Raw genomic sequence first — 18,315 nt, 5'->3', positions numbered from 1 at the left:
CGCCATTCTACTTTTTTTTGAGATACGTCCGAATAATTGCTGCCATTGCCGTGTTTTTTAATATTTCTCCGTGAAAATTTTATACAACATTCTTAAAATGTCATACTTTACTGTCTTATTAGATTTAATAAAAAAAAATTACTGTCATTTCACAAAAAATTCACAAAAAAGTGCCTTTTTTCGTACGAATTAACCCTAGCCCCCCCTTAATGAATCGTTTAATACGTAAAAGTCCATACTTACTATTTCCGTTATGGGTCATGGCAACGAACCATCAGGCCGTGTGCCGAACTGAGAACAACGGAGATTATTATGCACGCTTTGCGTAATAAACATCCCTAAAGAAAGAAGACAAAGAAGCGTGCACCTTGAATTACACACAAATAATAATAAGTTTTCTTTAACAAAGTGTTTTCTTTTATTTATCCCATTATTTCTGGCTTTCACCCTTCAAGGGTGTTCTTGGCCATCATTTAAAATTATGGAGAAATGAAAGGTGAATTTTAATATTAATTTTATTTAAGTAGGAAAATTTCAAAATTATAATGAAAATTAGGGTCGAGTTCAGACTTAGGAGAGATGAGATGTTAAATGGAGGGGAGGCAATTTTAGATATGGCTTGAAGAGAGGATATTTATTTAGAGAGGGACAACCAAAAAATAAGTGATCTAAAGGTCCCACTTCTAGACCACAGAATGTACAATCTGGGGAGTCAAGGACGTGAATTTTAAATAGGTGGGAAGGATCGAAACAATTTCCGATCCTCATTCGAATAAGAAAAGCATATAAAATTTATTTTATGGATAAATGGGGGAATTAGGAACTAGGCCCAAACATTGTGGGATTTATCTTTGATGATGGAAAAAATGTCAGGTAGGGGAATGTGGTTTTCGAGGGTAACAACAGGGTTGGATGATATTCGAAAGGATTTAGATTGAATTTTGTCTAATTTATCAAGTACATTTTTTGAAGCAGTACTAAAAAGTGGGCAGGCATAGTCGAGATGGCTTCGAATAAGTGCGTTGCTAAGCAATGTAATGCAAGTTGGGTGAGCTTCCCACCAAACGCCAGATAAAGATCTGATGATTTTTAATTTTATTTCGCATTTAATAACTAAATTTTTAATATGGGAAGACCATTAAAGTTTCTTATCAAATGTTACTCCCAAAAATTTTACTTCAGTAGATGGGGATTGGAGAATTTTTAAATAAAATTTGAACGGGGGGGGGGGGTTCTTATGGTTTGAGAAGGTGACACACTGAGTCTTTTGGATTGAAAGTTCAAGACCATTTAACGTGAGCCATGTGCAAAGGATATTCATGGCTTCATTAAGATATTTGACATCAAGAGGGATGAAGAAAGCTATATCATCTGCGAACTCAATAACTATTACTTGTGGGGGAATAGTGACATGCATATCGTATGTGTATATATTATACAGTAAGGGGGACAATACATCGCCTTGTGGTAAACCCTTCCAAATAGACATAATTTGAGGAGAAATATCTGGTAGCTCAATGAAATTTTTTCTATATAGAAATGGATTAACAATAGATTGGACAAACATGGGGGGAAGGCCAAGGCCTAAAATTTTTTTTTCAGGATTGGGATGGAAACATTGTCCAAGGCGCCTTCTAACGGCAAGACAAACTTACCGTTTAGAAATGTGTAAATTAATATCAGGGCTGATGATGGCAAAGTTATCTTGAGTGGATTTTTTTCCCTAAGTCCGAATTGAGATGGAGAGAGAAGCTGTTTACTCTCGACGAAAAATTCTAATAGGTTTTTAATTCATTTTCATAAAGTTTACTGAGGGTGGATGAAAGAGCGACTGGCCTATAGTTGGATCCAGAATTTGGTGATCTGTTTGTTTTTAAAATTGGAATGATTATTTGAGAACTCCAGTTATCAGGCACTATGACAGTCTGGAAGATTTTATTTAAGATGCTTAAGAAGTGGTTTAGAACATTATCATTACTATTTTTGATTATGCTGTAAGGTATACCATCTCTGCCTGGAGATTCCTTGACTGTTGATTAACAAATTTTTAGCTCAATTAAGGTGAATGGAGAGTCTGGCCAATGATTAGACATAGGAGTATTATAGATGAGCGTTATTTCATCTAAGTTAGGTACAGAAGAGGGGGCAATATTGTCCAAGAATTCATCTATCCATTTAGAATGAGACGCTCGGGGAGATGGTGAACTGAAGGAGGATCGAAATCTTCAGATCATAGACCAAACTTCCGAAATTGGAGTGTTCAGAGATACTGAACTGCAGAAGTTGTAGGTACCACCCGGATCTTTTTTTTGACCTCAATACCCTTTTGGCATTGGATTCGGTGTTTTTGTATATAAGATGGTTCTCCATAGTCATATTGTAACGATAGGAAAGAGATTTAGTTTTCCGAATTCTTACTACTTTGGAACATTCCTCATCCCACCAGGGAGTTGGATGCAGTTTTTTTGCAGTTACGAGCATTGATTTGAAGTTATTATAGTCATCTTTGAAGGAAAATATTTCGGTGGCGGGTAAATTTAGTAGGAACTTGTCCATATGAGAGTGTTGTACTTATACCATTTGGTGTTTCGTTTTCATCTTTAATTTAATTTACTTTTTATAATAACAGCTGTTTATTATTAAAAACATTATTTTGCATAGAAAGATAAAACACAGAATTACGTATACCTTAAGGGAATCACGTCCCAAAGTGCAAAGAGTAAAAAACAAGTACATGTCATGATTTCTGCTCAGTATACCGCTGCGCGCGCACGTGGTATTCGCGGTGCCCGGGAGTCGGTTGCGCGCTGACACGTGCGGGACCACGTGGCTTGGTGAGGGGGTAGGTCATCGACCCCCCTGAGACGTACACCCTTGTCTGGGAGTCGTCGGGGAAAACCCCGAGCTCCAGGAAGTGTGCTACGCCGGGGGTGGGAACTACGACAGCGGAACGTAATGGAAGTTGATACTTACGCTTACCTCTTCATTGCGGGAATCGTGGAGAATATTATTTGATGTCAAGTTCCAAGATGGGATGCCTGATTTAACAGTCGTATTTTTGGATGAATATCCTAGTGCTTTTCAATCGTATTATTTTCATAATCGTTTTCCCTATAATACACGTAGAAAAATGAGTATAGCTTATTTATTAAAAATCTCTTCAAATTATTGGTAGGTAATCCAGTTAAAAACAGCATTGTAGGCAGTTTCCTAATAAACTATTAGTAAATTCCTAATATATCGGAACACGTGTTCATAAATTTGCCTTGATATACTGACTATATATAATGACGATATATCAATAAGTATATAATAACAAAATGCGAAAATATTAGGATTTTTATGAACACGTGTTCCGAGATCATGAAAATATATTCGCATTTTACTAAAATTTTAACAAGAAACCTATAAATTCTTAATGAGATTCTTAAATAATTAGCAAAACTCAATTTTCTCCGTGTACTTCCACTAACTTTCTACTCATTTTAGAGATAAATTTGACTAGAAATAATTTTTTTAAAACTCTCTCCGAAGAAATATTTTTCAAACATAAAGTAGATTTTTGCATTCAATTTCGCAATGTTTCTAATCCAGTTATTTAAATTCAGGCCCGTTACTTCTTGATATAAAGAGAAAAAATACCCTGCAAATTGGGTGTTCGGAAAATCTCCATCCGTGGCATTAAAATGCAAGAGTTTCACTTAGATTTCTTTCTAGGATTCATTACAATATGACCTTCTAATGAACAATTGATAGAATACTTGATGTTATCAAAAGGAATGAATATATGATCCTAATTTATTACCCTAGAGTACACCTGTACCGGTGCTTCCAATACGACAAGGGCACTGTGCTGTAACGTAGGAGCTCTTTGTGGACAGGTATATAATATACACTTTTTAATAGATACACCTGCACCTTTCGAATAATATGTCCAAGAGGGAAATAAATATAAAGTATTTGTAGGTACCTACCCAATCACATTTCAAATTAATTGGAGTATGGGAAAAGGACGGCGATGTAAAAGTGATAAGAAAAGGTGTATGGTATGTGTTTTATTTATTTACTAACAATTATTCATAAAATTATAAAAATAAATATTTATAGACTGTTAAGAAGTGTTTGAAATGAAATATTTTTTAGTGGTAGGTACTGGACACCAAAGTAAAATTTTCTCAAAACAAAAAATCAAAGTATTAAAAAAAAATCGCAATTTTGGAACAATAAGAATATTCGTAAACACAGTCGGCAGTAAAATTCTTCTTCTTTATGTGCCGTATCAGGTCCCCCCGGCGTTGGCGATCACTCTAGAAAATGTCTCTTTGTCTTGCGCTGCCCGGAATAGCTCCTCCACACTTCTAATGCCGGTCCACTCTCGTATATTTCGCAGCCAAGACATTTGTCTCCTACCAGGCCCTCTGCGACCCTCTATCTTGCCATTCAATATTAACTGGAGCAAGTGATACTTCTCCCCTCGAAGTACATGACCCAGATATGAAATTAACGCCAGTTAAAATTAGACAGTTAACATAAGAAGCAATAACAAAACAAACGTTAAATAACGCGTTGAAGTTTTGGAAAGCAAATGGCACGTGTCGAGGCTATTCAACATGTCACTAGTAACAGTGCCCCACAACACGCTGTTACCCAACAATTTATTATTATTAAGATGTTCCGATATCGGAAGGCATCGGTGCTTTGAATCAATTAATAAAATAATCCGTCGAGTGAGGAGAGCCTTATTTGTAGAAGTAATTCTTTTAGTTTGAATTGATTCTGATCAACACTTGAACAAGTACGAAAAACTGGTTTCCGCCGTAAATCGTTGAGTTTGGTACGCTGAGATCTATACAAGGTGTTCGGGGGTAAAGTGCACAAAGTTCGGGAAGTGATTCTATAACTAATCATCACGCTGTTTCCTCGCAGGGGTAGGCAGAGAGGACGGATCACCAAATGACTTAGTCGCCCACACTTCTTGCCTCATTCACATTCATACATTGTCTCACACATGCTCTTCTTTTATTATGACTCTTGACATGGCCCGACTCAAGTAGCTGATTCACTTGATCGTCCCATGTCTTCCTCGGGCGTCCCCGACTTCTGCTACCATTCACATTTGCGTCATATATTCTTATTACACTACTTTCTTTATCTTCATAAGGACCTGCTGTCATCTTTGGGGACGCTGTGTGGAGGATTTTTTTAGGAAAGTAAGGATGGGAAGTTCTGGGAAGGAATCAGTGAGTCCAGGAGTGACGGACGTATGAATCCATCCCTCCTAGACCCCGATAAACCTCACCTCATGAACCCAGGCACCCTTGCTAAGTCACCAAACGTAGCGAACCTGTTTGTATGACTTATGGCAGAGTTGTTAGTTATCCAATAAATAGTTAGCGGGCGACGGTACCAATACCCGCCTCCCAAATAGAACAACACTGAGAGAATACAAACATGTTATACCTTTGCGCGATGTTGCGATCTCATGCCGTTTGAAGTCTTGTAAACCGAAGCCTCTGTGCCCTTATGGTGCATAGGTGGGGCCAATAAAATAATATTGTCCAATTAGTTAAGCAAATAAAATTAAATATAAAATAAAACATCCAAAAATAGCGTTTTTTGTGCAAAATTTTAGTGTTTCAACCTTGGACGTTTGTAATTTAAATTTAAGCTCACCAAAATGTTTTTATGTTAGGATATTTTTTTACAAAAATAATTGTCATTAACTCACAAATAATTTCTAAGTTTCCTCTAATAAAGAGTATAAAATAAAGTCTGTTCATGTTAGCTAGATATTTTATAATTCGAATAACAAATAATTAAAGTAGCACACATCCCACTAGGTATTTGCCACACCTTATGATTAAGAACATAATTTTTCAGCTTGGTTATGTATTTTGGCTAAGTTTTGTATGAAACACGCCGCGCAGCCGTTCCTCTTAAAGACTCAGCTCGGAGTGAATGCGGTGCAGCCACCGAATATATGGTCAAAGAATGCCCGCTGCATTCATTCCCATGCGGGGTTGATGAGGTCCACTGTACCACGACCACGTAGACTGGCTCAAAAACCTAGATGCCCCCCTCTGACCCTCCAAAATATGAAAAAAGATTTAATAATAATTACTGTAAATGTGCTTTTAAAATAAATAAATAATTTATTTTATGCGGAATTTGATATCATTTGTTTGACAACAAAAAAAATTGCCGCGCACTGGTTCAGTGACCTAAATTAGCAAGAAAACATCAAACACGTGTAGCTTTTTTATCACTTGAACGCGTGATGAAATTGGAGCTCATCACAAAACGATTATATTTTTTAATCAAATATAATTGTACGAGCTTCGTTCTTCAAAATAAAACAAATTACCTGAATTGCTTTATCGGTCGAAACCTAATTTCAATAATTTAAGATTTGTATTTTGTAGGTACAAACGTATTTTTCAAAGCGCCCTTTTAATACGCGTGTTAGCAATGCTAGCAGGGAAAGGGTGCCATTGTCGTTGTTAGGGGTTGGTAGGGGTAGTTTTACCGTCATTGGGGTGGTAACCTTGAATTGACACGCGTGTAGGGTCATTTCCGCTCCGATAGAACATTGACTAACATTGACTCAATCCAAAATGGCCGACGTCGAAAAAAGCGCGGGAACTCACATCGCCGCCGTCATCATTTTTTCCACCACAAATCTACTTTACAACTTGGACCCGTACAAATATTGGTTGTTTTTTTGCCGTGATGTTGTGATACAATACATATTTGTTGTATTATGTAAGAAGGGTAAAACATGTTTGGAACTTTTTGGAGAACCATTAAGGTGAATTTTTGGGAGAACCCTTGAGGTGACTTTTTGGGAGAACCCTTGAGGTGGCTTTTTGGGAGAACCCTTGAGGTGGCTTTTTGGGAGAACCCTTGAGTGTACTTTTTGGGAGAACCCTTGAGGAGGCTTTTTGGGAGAACCCTTGAGTGTACTTTTTGGGAGAACCCTTGAGGTGGCTTTTTGGGAGAACCCTTGAGTGTACTTTTTGGGAGAACCCTTGAGGTGGCAACCGAAATTAGTGTGTTTAATTAATTAGTAAATTGTCCCAATTTACAGTTATCTTATGTTTGACGTATCCATATTAGCGTTTAAAGAGGACAACAGTTAATTTTAAATTCTACACGAGCGGTTTCTTTATCTGCGAGTTTTTTTATTGAAACAAGAGCGCGTGCTGCCATAACCCGAAACACCCAATTTGTAAATTATTCATATAATATATTGAATAATGAGAAGGAGTTTATCAAACACTGGTGTTGTCGTGAACTCTGATAAAAAAAATAAAACGACAAAGTGTACGTTAAATGAATTGCATACAAATGTACATTTTTTAAATTTATTGTTTCCTGGATGGAAGTGGACAATAATAGATAATATGAAGGATATAGAAGCAAACCTGCACTTTGCAAAAATATTTTTTTGGGATTTCAATTGATTTTGAAGCTATATTTATAGCAAGCCCCATTTACCACACTCGATGTTAGAAATGAGAAGTGCCTCTTTTCCACAAAAAAAAAAAAACATTTTTAAAAGGATTATTAAATCAAAACCGTCACTTTTATTTTTAAACCAATCAGAATCCCTGTCAAATATTTACAAGAAATTATGTGTATTCTCAAATCTGGCGCAAAGTGTTTCTAAATTTATTTTCACTATCTAAAATGCAGAGATGTGCAAAATGGGTACCCAAAACCATTTGAAATGCAAAATGGAAATGGGTCAAAACTTTTCCATTTGAAAATGCAAAATGCAAAATGGGTTTTAGAAAAGCATTTCAAATGCAAAATGCAAAATACCTATTTTCAAAATGCATTGAAAATGCAAAATGGTTTCTCAGGTCAAACAATTAAAATAATTATAGAATTTTTAAACAATTTTGTCATTTAATAATGGACATCAATGTAAAACAAACATATTACATGATGGTAAATCCATAAACACCACCACTACAGATTATGAAACCTCAAAAAATTTGCGCGGGACTAATGTTGCCAACGTAAAAACATAGAAACTGCTATCTAACATTTAATATTACAGCGTCATGGCCCCATGTTCAGTACCTATTTGAATCAGTATTTTTTGTAATGGTATCACTCAATTGCCAGGACTCCTACCAGGGAGCAACTTGACAAATGTAAATTATCTCTCATAGCGAGGTTGGGGACCGACTGATATTTGGGGCTTATGAAAAAAAGATGAGTGGAGATAGTAGGAAGAATGTTGCAAAAAAGCATTTAAAATGGAAAATGCATTGAGAAAAGCATTTAAAATGCAAAATGCAAAATGGTTTTTAGAAAAGCATTTAAAATGCAAAATGGAAAATACCCATTTTGCATTTTGCATTTCCATTTGAAATGGATTTATTTGAAATAAAGCACATCTCTGCTAAAATGGCCGCTGTTTTTGTTCTCGTGCATTTCGAGGAGATGCAAAACTGCCACATTAAAAATCTGAAATGTAAAGGAGCTACTATTCATTTTATTTACTCCACTATTTTAGCCAAGGTGCAGAAATTCGTGATTCTTTTCTTGTGTGTACTAACTTGTAAGAGTTTAGAATGGTAAATAAATTCTAAAACAAATCTTTTAACTAAAAACGTGTTTTAAGTTATTGAAAATTTTTAAAAAGTAAAGTGGCAGGAGTGTTTGTATACCACTCATATGTAGTAAAAAATAAAGATACAAAACAAGCACATATTTATCAAAAATACAACTCTTCTGTTTTATTAAAAATACAACTCCCATTTGCATAAAATACATTAAGGTTTAGCTGATAAATATAAATATGACAATATATAACCATTAGCTGATAAATAACAATAATCATTCCAAATTTCTACCGATTTATAACAAGTTTCTCGTTAACTCTTTAAATTTTTAAGTTTAAAAAAGTCAATATTGTAGATAATATCTGTACATTTTTTATACTGAAACGTTAATTATATGAAATTCCCTCGTTAGAGAAAAAAACCGCAAAGTAAGTTCCCCAAAATTATTAAAAAACATGTTTTGTTATGTTATTTAATATGTTATAGGCATGAAAAAATTCACGGTGTATCTTTAAATGAAACCAAAACAACTGTTGAGAGGTTTTTGCTCTATTTGTGTTTTATTAAATAGCTTCACCATTTTCGCTTAATTGTTATCGTTTTTTAATATTAGTGCGCTCCCTCTAACATTCGTATTTACATATCTCCCTTTCAAACCATCTTTGAACGCTTAAAAAAATAAGTCAAAATTAATGTAGACAATTGTATTAGGTTAAGATCAGCAATCCGGTATTTTTTGGTAAATGACAGTATGTATATATTTATCCTCGATTGATTTTGTCACTTTTATCATCGTCAGATTTATTCATTATTAATTGTTGCAAGACGGGATAACGCTCTTGAACGGAAATGGGACGGCTATCTTGCATGGAACGTCGCTTCGTTCGGCCAGTCTCGTGATTCGTCAACTCTTTCTGCCCGGCCGCCAAAACTCTGTGCGGTAAATTAGCTTACATTTTCACTAAAATTGGCAATTGAATTTATAATTTGTAACATGATTCTTTATGCATATTTCAATAATAATAATATAATTACCTTATTATCAAAAATATAAATATTTGTTTACTTTCATTTTCACTATTTTTCAATAAAAAACACTTCAATTTTTCAAAACTTCTAGATGTTCCGTGACAAAAATTTTGTTTTTATAATCGGATTGGAAATATTTATTTCATTTAAACGCCCATAGGGCTTTTACATACAATGCAATTATGTTTTTTAAATACAATAACAATAAAGAGTTTACATAATATATGAGAATATACAGATTACATAAAATATAAGATTTAACAATGCATAGGTTAACAAAATATAGGTAACATGAAACAAGAGTTTACGAAACGTAGGTAACATGAAGTTTAATTAAATGAAATAAAAATATATGATCTGCCAATATCCTCCAAATCAATTGAATAAAAAAGGATGAAATTGTTGTTCACATTAGCCTATAAACTATGTAACTTAAATTGACAATCTCTATTACGCAAGATTAGGATAAGAATCGACAAAAAGTCTAATAGAAAAACATTTAGTTGAGTATTATAATATTAAACCAAGTATCACAATATTAAGTCAAGTATTATAACATTAAACCAAGTTTTATAATATTAAACTAAGTATTAAAATATTAAGTCAAGTATTATAATATTAAACAAAGTACTATAATATTAAGTTAAGTATTATAATATTAAACTAAGTATTATAATATTTATTTATTTAAACGTATTTTGTAGAGTAGTAGAATAGTTCGCATACTCCGTTTAATGTTTGCCAAGTTCATATTTGGCATACAGATTTAATAATAATGTGTTTATAGGCTGATAGAAATTCAGTACCGTTAGTTATTATTAATAGTTATTATGTTATTAATGTTATTATTAATAGTTAGTGATTCACCTTTAGAATACTATTCCAGAGTCTTCATCCTAAATCCACGGGTTTTCCTACCCGCGTAATTATTTTCTAATATAATATTACCTGGTATTTGATACTGTGAGGAAAGGAAGGAGTTGAAATGGTTTATGAAGGGATCAATATTGTCTACAGCAAAGAGAAACACAAAATCTTACCTATTATAAAATAAATAATTAAGCAGCCAAAGGGGCAAAATAAAGTCCATGAAATCAATTGTGAACGCAGAAAACTTACTTACGTAAAATATTACTAATTTATCTGACTGCAGGTCTTCGACGAATGAATTGAAAGGTTTCAAAACATGTCGGTATGGGATGGTCGGATGTCGGAACACGTGTTCATAAAAAATCTGATGATTGTCGCATTTCGTCTTTAGATTTATTAGGATAAGCGCAGCCGCGTGAACACGTGTTCAGATATTATATTCTAAATGTTCCGATAGTTTGTTAGGAAATGATGTGCTATCACGGATTTTAATATATCAGCCATACTATTTTTTTCCGTGTGACCAAAGTAACGTTCTAGTTGGGAACGGCTCACGTGCGCTGTGGGGAGTGTCTGGATGAAGCTACTGACTAACAATTTGAAATCAATTACAATGTCATATTTTCGCGAAAAAATTTTTGAACAGTTTAACCGGTATATTGATGTTTATTTTGTAGGTAACACAGAAATTGTTTGGCTAAAACACATAAAAAAACAGTTTTTTCGTGTTATCGTCATGTCTCGCGAATCGCATTACAAATTACGACGGTTATTCCCCAAAGATAAATGTTGTTTGTTTCGCAAATAAACGTGTAACTCGTAGGTACATTACTTTTAGTTACCACGTAAAATACGTATGTTAACTTTGTTAATGTTAACTTGCCATTGTGAATTAAATATATTTTTCTATTTCCTGGCAACGCATTCGAGTTTCAACACCATTTTATCGAAATACCCATTTCAAAGTTCGATAAACTCAATATCGAAATCACGTTGTGAATAGAATAGATATTTCACACAAAAAGAGCTCCGCAAATATCGTATCGTCATAGTTATCCGTTCGACTGTATTTGCTATTAATTGTAAGCGGATTTGTTATTTATTGTAACTTGTTTGACTCTAAAAATGTTAACATTTTTCCTTGAATTTTCCTCCAATTTAGACAGGCCCCTAATACATCGCATTAAGTACCAGTCACCCCTTAAAATGACCATTTCCAGTTCAGAACCAGAAGTTTTATAAAATATATATTTAAATCCGATTTGTCTAAAAACAACATAATTGAAGATGATCCAAAGATTTTTGGTCAAGATTATAATACATAAGAAACCATGTCTATAGTCAAGATGTGAAATTTTTTTTTGACTTATATTGTACTTTATACCTACATCAAAATAATTTAAAAAAAGGATCAAAGTTCACCCTCCATGTAGCATGATACTCAATTGTGACAACTTATGGTGACAACCTATGGTGACAACTTATGGTGATAACGATAACTTATGGTGACAACTATTCGTGGCATCATTCGTTAATATTATTGAACATTAAAATTAAATTAAATTGACGTCGCGATAATGTGTATGAAATTTACTCACATATTATCGGGAAACCTGTCAATTCGTATTCGGCCTACAATACCATTTTTAACCGGATTGTCAATAATTTGAAAAGATTCTAAATAAACTAGCAACACTCATTTTTCCCCGTGTACTTTGTTGAAATGCGCGAGATTACCACTTCATAGTGAATATACATTTTGTTCAAAATTTCACAATTTTAATTTTAAAATTTCATTTTGTAAGTCTCTAAATAGTGTAAAATAAAGTCGCTATCCACGTCTGTCTGTTTGTGCGCTTAGTTCTTCTAATTTACGTAACGGGTTTTGATCATGCAGAGAATTTTTTCCGGAAGGTTTACATATATAAAACATACATATTATATTTATAGAAAGTGAAGAAAAGTCGATGTTTTATAATCAAGTCATAAAAATACTTTTTCAGGCACTACATTGTTAACGCTGGCTAAACACTGAGATACGTCAAAGCAATGTACTACGGAATTGTATATCTCAAAAAGACCTATAGAAAAGTCCACAATGCTAAGTCTATGTGCAAGGATAACCGCCAGCAACCGAGGGTATACGTAAGGTTTATACTATACATGCTTAATTATTGTATGCATGTTTGCACACACTTTCTTTTATGTGTCATAAGGCCATTGTTATTCCTATTTACTATGTACTATAATCTTAGGATTTTTTTGTAAAATATGTACATAAAATTCCAATGCGCGTCTAAATAAAAAAAATAAAAGCAATATTTCATTTACGCCTTGCACCAAAAATTGCCGGCCAAAAATAATGGTAATTTTATATTGAAAAATCAATGCTGTATCACTTATTTGCCTAAAATAGTATTTTTATACCTAAAAAGACGAATAATGAAATCCCTAGGTAAACTTTTCCACCGACCACATGTAATCAATATTCCACTGCACTCTAACATTTCCACCAACACAACAAACAAACTTAAATGCACTTTAAAATCAATACAACTGCACTCAGAAGCTAGCAAAGTGACTCGTATTCTCAGGGGTGATTAACCCGGTCATGAGTTAACCCCGATTTCCTCGAGTCTCTGGCACGTGCGAACTAGATGTTGCCACCCCTGCCTCCCCCCCTCACTGCCCCTCTCACTCTGGGTCGCAGTTCGCAATTCCACCATCTTCTGGTGTTTCTCCATTTGGGTTACCTAACTTCTCTAAATATTCTCGATAGTCAAAATGCCTGTGTGATTTTTAGGGTTTGTGATGTCTGTATGTAAATCTGATTTTCTAAAATAAGTATTAGAAATTAATTTCCCTATTTCGTAAGGAATATTACAGGAATGTTGTGAATTGTAACGCACCGACTTACATAAAACGAGTCGGAGAAACGACTCGTTTTTATGAAGCCGATATCGTTATCGCTCGTGTCTGCCGAATTTCGCGTACGTGCACCGGTTCACAGGAGATCAATGCTGCTAGCTTCTTCGAGTAAGCTTGAAATATCTGTAGAACAGACTCAGCATGCCTAGATTGTGTCCTTGCATTTGAGATGGCAATCGGTCTGTTATCAACGGATCGTCAATCAGACGGACCGCCGTCCTTTGGACAGAATCAAGTAGGTTTATCAGGCATTTTGAGGCTTCAGCTCAGAGATGGCTCCAATTGTTGGACGTACTTGAAATTTGTATAGGTTAGGTTATCTGATATTACTACAAACTCCAAGCATTTCAATGGAAACTTTATTGGGAGGGTGATTTCATAAAATTGCATCAGACAGTCTCCCTCTTTGCCGAAATCAGACACAGATTCGCTTGGGTTTTTGAAACTTTGAAAGTGACTAGGTTGACTCTAACCCAGACACGAGTCTTCTCGAGGTGGTGGTCAACTGTTTATCTCAAAACTTACAGAACTGTCCGCACCTCGAAAGTAGAAGGAGCTTGTCGCATAGATAACTCTGGAATTGGTGAATCTACGAGATATACACAATCAGTAGATAACTGCAAACCGAATATGTAACCAACTTCTACAGTTGTCTATTATGTTTTCTCTAAAATTTTTTCTGTGCTTTTAACTGTTGATGTTATAAACATGTGTGTTCCCCAAGGTAGGTACTTATTTACACCTGAATGTCAACAAAGACAAGTTTTTATTAAATGTCCATGAATCTATTACCAACAACGTATTGCAAACTAAATGCCAAACGGATACTTATGTGTGACAGCGTTGCTGCGCGTGTAAGAGATTAAAATATAAACAAAACTTTTAGAGCCAAGAGACGTGTCGATTATTTTGATCAAAAGTTATTTATTTTCATTCTAATATTAAGGTTTGGAAATTCCTAAAATTTTGGATTTTATTTATCCTACATAATTATCTTGTTTGATTTGGCAACAGGAATTATAAATTGGCATGAATTTCGGATAGGTACATACGCATGAGATTGGATAAAATTAAAGTTAACGTGACACCATTAGTTCGGGACTTATTTAGGATCACAGGGGCCTAACTAAAAAAAAACTGGTGATTTGAGTTAAGATTGGTTTCGGTTATGCCATTAATTTATTTAAAAGTGTTACTAAACTATACAGCTATTTAAGAGATACAGTTGGGCATATCAGTTGGGCATGCAGTTGAGCATATGAGCAATCCAGTCTTAATTCGAGTTTATCTCAAAACAATGTTTTTGTAGATAGGCCCCCGGCGATCCTAAACCCCTGAGTTGATGGTGTTTAGTTGCGAAATATCACGGAAAATTACGACGCTCGACTAGTTGATGATCAGTGTTGGCATTCGGGATTGGGGAGTGGCGAGTGGGCAGTGGGGAGTGGGGAGCAGCAGAATAGGGAGGCTGAATCATCTCAATGGATTTGTGTTTGAGGCCGACCTGCGCATCCGGTCACTTCATCATGTGTGTCAAAATACGTACGCGTGGTTGCCAGGTGAGGAAAAAATAAAATTGATTTGATAAACAAATTTTCATTTCAATCTAATTTAGTTTGTCATTGGCCCCAAAGAACTGACTGTAAAACACTCGCCAAAAAAATTATTAAACACACATACTTAATAGCTATAAAAAAAATACTGAAAAGTCTATTCCTTCAGGTATTGTTTTCAAAGACACCTTTTTGATATTATGTGAAGTTTTTTTTTCAGCCTCATTTTTTTATGAAATCATAATATTTTTATATTGTGTGAAGTTTGGGAATATTTCATGTTGGGAAATTATTAAAATTCTGAAAAAAATATTCTGGGAAAATTTTTGATCAGAAAATCGGTCGGCAGATGGGTAAAGAAATTTTTATAAAACAACATCTTTTGATATTATATGAAGTTTGGAAAGTATCATTGTCGGGATTTTTATTTTTTCAGAAAAAATGGGAATAGTTGTAAAAAATTTTGACTCGGGAAATTTTTTTCTCGTTATTTTATTGGTCAATGATATAAACAATTCCTAACACTATAAAATATGGGTTCCATTATAACTCAACACAGTGACAATTCAACACACTTTTAAAAAGTGATATAAAGTCATTGGAAACGATGAAAGATTTTTTTTTTAACCTAACCTAACCTTACCTAACCTACTTAACCCAGTTAGTAAAGTTTTTGTTTCATCACTTTCCATGACTTTATATAACTTTTTGTGATGAATTATCATTGTGATCCGGTCACCTAAAATATGAATGTATAAAGACGGTTTATAACGCAAATAAATAATATAAAAAAAATGTGTAAAAGTTTTTGAACAGAGAAATTTCAAGTATTTGTAAAATTTTTTCTCACATTTTCTCATAGGGTATGCTGTTTCAAAACTTAAACGGTTCTTTTTTAAAATAACAGAGGGCGCCACTTTCTTCTACGAAATGTTCAGGCATTGTGAGATACTAATAAAACTTCTTTCACATGCGATAAATCAGTAGGGTAGTAAATAAATACTAACTTGATTTGTTGAAGACTTTCTTACACGTAAAAAATAAAGTTTCAATTCGCGGTCAAAAACGTGATAAGAAAGTGATTTATAATAATGAGGTTCGATACGTTTGATGACTTAGCTGGGGTGCCCGGGTTCTTCGGGTGTGTTGTGTTCAGGATGCCCCGCCCACCAGTTGCGTGGTGTGACAGAACGGGAGAGGCCGGTTGAGGAGACCCTTTGATCTCTTAACTGGTCTCTCAATGACAATTCAACAGACCTATAAAAAGTGCTATAAAGTTATGAAACAAAAAGTAGGTTAAATAGTTGCATATGTAACCTATTATATAAGAAACAAAAACTAGGTTAAATACAGGATTTTCCAACAAGAGGTGTTATTTTGAATAGCCCGCTATTTAGGTAGATGTTACTTTTGAAGCTGTCATTTTTTAACATTTGACAAGTAGAAACTACGCCATTAATAAAAATGGAACAATACACGTTTCAACAACGCATTGAAATTATTAAAATTTACTTGAGTGAATCAAATGCAAATAATCTTGAGTGATGAGGCCCATTTCCACCTCGTTGGCTTCGTCAACAAGCAAATTTGTCGCATCTGGGGCTCGAAAAACCCAAGAGTTATTGTTGAAAAGCCTCTTTATCCTCAACGTCTGACTGTTTGGTGCGGTTTATGGTCCGGCGGAGTCATTGGACCTTACTTTTTCGAAAATGAGGCTGGAGCAACAGCTACGGTGAATGGATTGCGCTATTGAGAGATGATTAATGATTTTTTATGGCCGGAATTGGATGGTATTGATCTGAACAACGTTTGTTTTCAACAAAACGGCGCTACGTGCCACATAAGCAACGAAACCATTGATCTTTTACGATTGAATATCAAAATAACACCTCTTATTGGAAAACCCTTTAGGTACATATGTAACCTAGTTTTTGTTTCATCACTTTTCATAACTTTATAGCATTTTTTATATGTGGGTTGAATTGTCATTTTTATGAGTTATCCGGTCACCTAAAAATATATATGTATATCATATCTATTTTGAAAATGACACTTAACTTTTGTTCACCTGTAGCAGTTTCCATTAAAATTTAACAAAGACAAAATATTTTCACAATAATACGTTGACAATGATTTCACAATATTAAAAAATGATGTAGAAACATGGATTCGTTATTTAAAGTATCAATTGTATAATAAAACCATGTGAATTATTTAAGTAAAGATTCCTAATTAATGTTGAAGTTAATGCCACGAGGAAATATAAGACAAACAGTTAATTTTTTCCATACCACCTTAAAAATACGCTAAAAATCAATTGTAGGATTTGTGAAGCTGAAAGTAATAACAAAATATTAGCACCAAAATCATTGCTTATCAAAAATAAATACAATTGTCAATTTTGTTTATGATATAATTAGATTTTTGTTGATAAATAATTAAAGAGACGACCAGAATTACCTTTCGAACACGCTTAGTAAAATATAATACTATGCCGTGTTTCGCTACCTACTTCTAAAGAAAGTTTCAACGTTTCGGACAGCTTTATAGTGTCCTTTGTCAGATCAGATAGGAAAACATCTGCCTTGACGATTGGATACTGTAATGCTGTTCGGAACGTTGGCTAAAGAAGGAGGTAACATCTGCCCTGATGATGGACACTTTAAAGCTGTGCGAAACGTTAGCTAAAGAAGGAGGTAGCGCAACATGGAATACTATCTCAAAAATAAATCACTATAATACCTTAGTAAGCCTTAAAAATCATAGGTGATTCAGATTTAGATCTGTCAAATATTTAAACACCAGAAATACACATTTAATTTTTTTTATTAATTAATAAAATATTTTGGTACCTACCTAACTTATTGCTTGTCTGATACTATTCATACACTTATCAGTTCAAATTTTGAAATGAATAGTTAAATACAATTTAAAATGAATAGATCAAGAAACTTCAATAAATGTACGCATTGCGCAGGAATACAATTTAAAATGAATAGTTCGAGAAACTTCAATAAATTCACGTACTGAGCAGGAATACAATTTAATATGAATAGTTTAAGAAACCACAATAAATTCACGCATTGCGCAGTAATACAATTAAAATTGAATAGTTCGAGAAACTTCAATAAATTACGCATTGAGCAGGAATACAATTTAATATGAATAGTTTAAGAAACTTCAATAAATTTACGCATTGCGCAGTAATACAATTAAAATTGAATAGTCCGAGAAACTTCAATAAATTCACGCATTGCGCAGGAATACAATTTAAAATCACGCATACACCCATGCACCGACGCCGACGATCAATATAGGCATATAATTTTTCTTTTTTGTTTGTTATAGAGTTTAATTTG

This window comes from Hesperophylax consimilis, chromosome 15 (genome assembly GCF_061612785.1).
Source record: "Hesperophylax consimilis isolate HC1 chromosome 15, BYU_Hcon_1.0, whole genome shotgun sequence".
NCBI lineage: Eukaryota > Metazoa > Arthropoda > Insecta > Trichoptera > Limnephilidae > Hesperophylax > Hesperophylax consimilis.
This window is presented reverse-complemented; position numbering follows the sequence as displayed.